We start from the raw sequence: 5,910 nt of genomic DNA on the forward strand, positions 1-5,910 counted from the left end.
AAGATGAAGATGGAAATACCTAAATATGTACAAATGGGTAATAAAGCGTTTTTTAATGGATATTTTTGGTCATTCTTTCAATTGTTAACTTGAATATCGAATATATGCGAAGATACTGACCAAGGACTTCACCTGAAGCATAGCTATAGCTCAGAACGATGGCAAACGTTTAAAAAGGTCGGCATTTTATCGGCTTGTTTGTGCGAATATAGAGAGAGCACTTCGAAATGTCTGTGTTGATTTTATTCAACGTGGTCTATAAGGCTTCCTCTGTATATGGTAAAAAGCTATGTATGAAAAAAAAAGTGTTTGCAGCTAAAGCCTGCATGTTTGACTGATTTCCGATTTCTGCAGTTAGCGACATGAAAACCATTGTTATTAGTACTACATTACTTTCATTTTTTTCTGTCACTTGAACTATTACGTTTCCAGGATATTAGGCAACATGGTACCTGATAGTGAGCTAAATTATGTGTAAAAAATTCTCGCTTTAGCAGTCGACCACCACAACACATAGTATTCAGTGGATCACGCCAGACGCGCTGAACGATTTGTCTATAAAAGAAGAATGTTCAGTAGATGTCTACATTCAGCAAGTTAGTAGACAAACATTTACTAATTTTTTATGGCCGATTCGGAGACTTTCGTATTTAAGTATAACTCATTACTGAATAGTAATTAACGGGGACCATATGCTTAAGGAGGAGAATGTCGTCATCATGACAACCTAGCAACCTACATAGGAAACGCTAAATGAACTGGATGGTCATTCACTAAGGCCGCAGCCTGCGATCCACAATCGGTAGATAATGAATTGGATAGTGTCCTATCATTAATAGCACTGAGACAAAAGTAGTCACTAAATGTTTCTGCTTGCTCGACCGAATTTCTCTATAAAATATGTAAAATTTCCTGCATTGCTTCTCCTTTTACGTTCAACGCTCCGTCTAGGCAAAGTAACCAAAAGAGTATTAAGTAAAATCTGTTTTTTTTTCGCTTATAGAAACAGTGTTTCAAATAGAACCATTTTAGTTGCTATTTCTAAGAAAAATGATAGTAATACCTATTGGATACTTCATTGATAGTTAAATAACTCTGTAAACAAGTGTTGTACCACCGACCTCGTCTCAGGGCATCACCGTTTGCCTATTTAATTTTAGTGATTTTTTTTTTATCTATCCTGACTAGAAGTGTACCTATGTTTCAAGTTGTATGTCCATTAGACATTCTATTGTATGGCTGGCTCCCAGCAAGAAACTGTGTGTGTCTGTCTGCCTATATCCAGGTTCGAACCTAGACCACAACATGTCCTTACGATTAGCAGGCGAATACGTTCCCCGATTAGAAATGTCTCAGACGAGGTCAATCGCATCGTTACATTCAGATGAGATCGATGGTGGTCCATATATCGTTGCCGGAGACCACATTGAGATGGTTTTTAGAAACAAGCTTGCTGACTTCCAGAAATCTTTTTGTGTACGGGGAGGGATAGCAGTTTTATTTAAGCGAAGACTATTTTTTCAAATGTAGTTGACATCGTATACGCAGTCTACCATGTCGCTGGCGCTACGCTTCGTTTAAACTTACGAGATCTACTCTGTCTCGCAGGGGCAGAGGTCCTGTGCCCTCAGCTCATATGATCGGCAACTTTTCGTCTAATGTACATATGACTGTTGAAAGAATGCTTGCCTTAGTACGTATCAGCAACACGGGTAGGACAGCTCCTTTTATTAGCGTGTGTTGCAATTTCGATAAAAACAAATTGGCATATTCGTACGTATAAGAAAAGTTAATTCTCTTCGGGTAGACCCGTTAACCACAGAACGATACAAAGCGAACACGATCAGTATTTAGCTCGATTCTGTGTCAAGAGGTCAAGTTAATCGAGTTTCATAGCAAAGCTCACATGACGCATAGGTGCTTTCGCCTATGAAATATGGCTTATAAATAGACGAAGGCAGACCATGAAAAGCTGAAGCTGCTAATTGGTACAGAAACCATTACTTCTTGTCTATAATAACGTGTTATATGAAAGCGTATTCTCCAACGCTAGTCACACATGTGGATCTGTTAAAAATTGGTGAGCATTCTGAGTGCGACATTCCTTCGAATTAATTAACACTGTTCAGAGTAATTACATTAGTATGTTAAAGTCAATTTCGGGACACCTACAAGACTCGACTGGTACTTTTCGACGTTCGCAAGGTCCGATGGGTTCGAATCTGCATAGAAGACATAGCTTACATACAAGCGCGCACTTAATGTTTACATCGAACTAGTCAACAACAATAATAAAGGTGCAGGTCTATAAGTTAACTAAAGGTCATAAACACAAAAACAATTCATGCTTGCAAGTAATCAATATCATCGTCACCCATACAACGAAAATGCGTACAATGTGAGAAAAGCAATATTTATTAGAGTACATTGCAGTCGATGCGACCGATTTGAATGTTATACAGTTCTTCTGTTTCAGATAGATCTGCGCTGCAAGCGTCCTTTTTTCTAGCGTTGCATGGACGCATTGCATCAAGATATGCTTATAATATAGATAATAATAAATATTTTCATTTCATTTTACTATTGAACGTCAAATTTAAGCGAGTCGGATCATGGCAGGACGCACAGTTAGATACAAATCAATATTTTGTAATATACGTACTCCCGGAACCACCAGTAAGTGTATCAAGAGAATGGCTGCTAGTAAACATAAATTAAGTAATAAATGCATATATAATTAACCAATTTTACACATGTTTAGAAAATTATTGAGTCTATCAAGAAAACCTGGATTTGTAAATATTCTACACTAGGATTTATGCGAAACGGGTCCGTTGTGTGTCAGCTTTAGTCGCGGTTTTGCATCGATTACCTGAGCTCTTAGAGATATATCTTGAGACGACCTAGGTGCTGTCGATTAAATGATTCCGCGTTTTGATTTGTACGAGTAGAGGTTCTTCGAAAAAAAAGTCAGTCAATTAGAAACGAAGTAGGGCAAATTCGTGGCAAAAGAATTTGAACAAGAGGCATCATACGGACGCAAAGGTCGACATATCGGACAGTTTTAGAAATACTGCTGACACACAGCACGGTAATACATCTGCTCAAGCCGTCAAGCTTGAGCCGTCTGCAAAAACTGTTGGCTATTAGTATTTTCAACTGGTTTCCATAATACAGGTTCTACAAATGTGTTCACACTCGAATCAACAGTTGTACAAATAATATATCGTCTGCTTTCGAGGTATTTGTCTCGTTTTGATAAACAAGATAAGATATAATGATCAGGGATTTAATTTAGCTCGTTGAGTTTGATTGTAGCTTGTTGTATTGGCGCGAGGACTGGCCATCATAAACAGTCTGTTCACATTATTTTTTACTAATTATCGATAACTGCGTCTACTTACGGAGTTATTTAAATGAGTTAATAAAATTATACTATATGATCACCTTCTCTGAGTGGAGGTCCATGTAGGTTACTATTACTGTTTCTCCATTAGCCAACCGAGATATAAAATTGAATCAATTATTTTTACAAGATCCATTCGATTCTTTAGGCGTCTGCTTTTATTAAAATTCACACAGTACAAAATGGCGCGTAGTTGAATTATTTTTCTGAAAGCTGTCCGCAAAATAGACATGTAACCTGAGTGAGGTTCGTGAAGTTGTGAGGATGAACTTCAATAGAAAAACTCAGCTTCGCATAGATGCGCTGGAATTAGATTATGGAATGCGTTTAGTTCATGACTAGCGTAAATATTGAATTTGTAAATAGAAAAATGGCTACCATATCGACGATAACGATTACACACACGTACACGCATTGTCCGAATCGCGAACCTGCAAGATTTTCGTATTCCTTGTCTCAAAGATCAAGCTTTGTAATAATGTTGAACATCCAATGTTTCAACATGGTATACCATTAATAATGTAAAAAATAGTCACTATTTTATTTCAAGAGGTTTCACGAGTCTGTGATTTACCAGAAGTTTGAAAAGTTACCTCATATAGAGATTAGTGCTTTTCACCAGCTGTTCGAGCTATTCAAGCTGCGATCTTGCCGAGATGGGGCGCGAACCTCCGATAGCCATAAATTTGAATTTTAGGCATTGTGCGGAAATACAGCTCTGACCATCTACCGTCTACGACATCATCTGTGAGACGCGTTCTTCCCGGGGTTGCCGTTTGTAAGGGGGCATGTGAGCTGAGCATGGCTGCGGCCCGACCCACGAGCGTTGCCAGAAAGAACAATACGATGGTTCGAGACATGTCGGTTGTCCTGAGAATGGGTGTGTAAACAAAATTTAAAGACTCATAATAGTAAACTTCTATATCACTCAATCAATATTATTGGACATATTGTTTGAGAATTATCTAATTGAGGTCGATTAAGCGACGCGTTCTAGCCAACTTACTTTTTCCAATGGATGTCTCCAGTACACAGCAGGACAGCACCGATACACTCAGGCACACTTCAAAACTTGCTACAACTGTACTATCAAATAAAGCCTCATCACTTGATTTTTCTAAAAGACAACAAGTTTCCCATTAGCTAACATTGAGCTATTTATAGGGTTTTTCCGAGTTCAGAGGACTTTCGTACAAGTTCCTCCTGCCAGTTTGGTACGATCTGGCCCAACTCTTCCATGCAATGTTTGCTGGATACCCAGAGCAACCTGGAAGTGATGGTTATAGTCGCTAAAATAACTGCCACAGCGGAACTGAAGCTAGGAGACGTCGCCGAATCGCTTTAAACTCCCCGAATCCCGGATGTCAGAACGGCGCAGCTGTGGGGCCAGGTCGGGCAGAGGGTAACTTAAGCCCATAAAATCAACACAAAACAGAGAAAGTGATTACTGTGCTTTCGTATATACTCGTTCGCCTACTATTGCCAGTTGAGCTTCTATGAACCATTTCAAATGCCAGATGGAAAGCACGGCGCATCTGATAATCGCGCGGGGATAGACCGGGATCCGACAATACGTAACCAAATGCGAACACTGATGCCAGACTAAAATAATTTACCCATTTAAATGACGCATTGCAAGGAACTATGCCATCTATTCACAATGGTATTCTATTTCTGGGTGGTGACTTTTTGGACAGGAACTGAGGAAAAGCTAGCCAGTAGCAGCGTACGCCAACGGTAAGGCGATTGTAGATTATAAAAAAAATGGGGACAATTAAAAGCCAGTGCGGTTGACGTCACCTAAAAAGGTTTCCTCTGAAGTATAACTTTAATTTTAAACTTCGCACTGGCGACGCGGTCGGGTTACGGGGTGTTTAGTACGCGTTAGAATGAACAGCTAACAAAAGCGATGGACGTAGAATCATATTACAGAGCCGGAACCGCTACTGAGTTCCATATTCTATAAAAAGTATAGAATAGTCCCAATGAACACGTCCATGTTGTTATTGTTACTAATACTATTTTTACAATATTTGGATGTTGACATCACATTTTCTTTGAATATTTGTCAGAATCATTTTTTGGCTAGCTAGCATTTGAAATGATTGGAATTCGAAATTGTATACTAAGCACGACGTGGAGCAGAACTTCGAAATAAATAAAAACATGTGGGATCATTATTCATTTGATTCAACAATAAGATAGATAGCTTATAATTAGTGCAGCTCCTGTTTTGTACCGCTAACTGGGAAATAACTATGTTTATGTATGGTTTGCATCGATAGCTGTTACATAGACCGGTGAAAGTTCATATTAACTTTCTAACCGGATAACTGGCATATGCAACCCAAGTTACTACAAACCATTGAAATTATACGATATATCAATATTTCACAGTTTGCAAATGTGGAAGATATTTAAGAGGAATTTTATCGTTTTCAGCACTAGTGAAAATAGTTGAAATTAGTTAAACTAAGTATCCAATTTTTTCAAATCTAATATTA

The 5,910-nt window shown here is 38.5% G+C and overlaps 1 long non-coding RNA gene across 4 annotated transcripts in view; it reads right to left on the bottom strand.

Annotated features, from left to right (window-relative positions):
* Positions 1 to 2,397: 2,397 nt before the first annotated feature.
* LOC111262959 (uncharacterized) overlaps positions 2,398 to 5,910 on the bottom strand; it is a 5,609-nt gene continuing 2,096 nt past the window's right edge. For 2 of the 4 annotated variants that reach the window (XR_015312092.1, XR_015312091.1), the window contains exons 2-3: positions 4,413 to 4,812; positions 2,398 to 4,276 (exon numbers count right to left, since the gene is read on the bottom strand). This is a non-coding gene — a long non-coding RNA (uncharacterized LOC111262959). Of the gene's footprint in view, positions 4,277 to 4,412; positions 4,813 to 5,910 lie in introns of those variants that run through there. The other 2 variants (XR_002681951.2, XR_015312090.1) reach the window with 2 other exon arrangements.

Source organism: Varroa jacobsoni, unplaced genomic scaffold (assembly GCF_002532875.2).
Source record: "Varroa jacobsoni isolate VJ856 unplaced genomic scaffold, vjacob_1.0 scaffold_716, whole genome shotgun sequence".
Taxonomy (NCBI): Eukaryota; Metazoa; Arthropoda; class Arachnida; order Mesostigmata; family Varroidae; genus Varroa; species Varroa jacobsoni.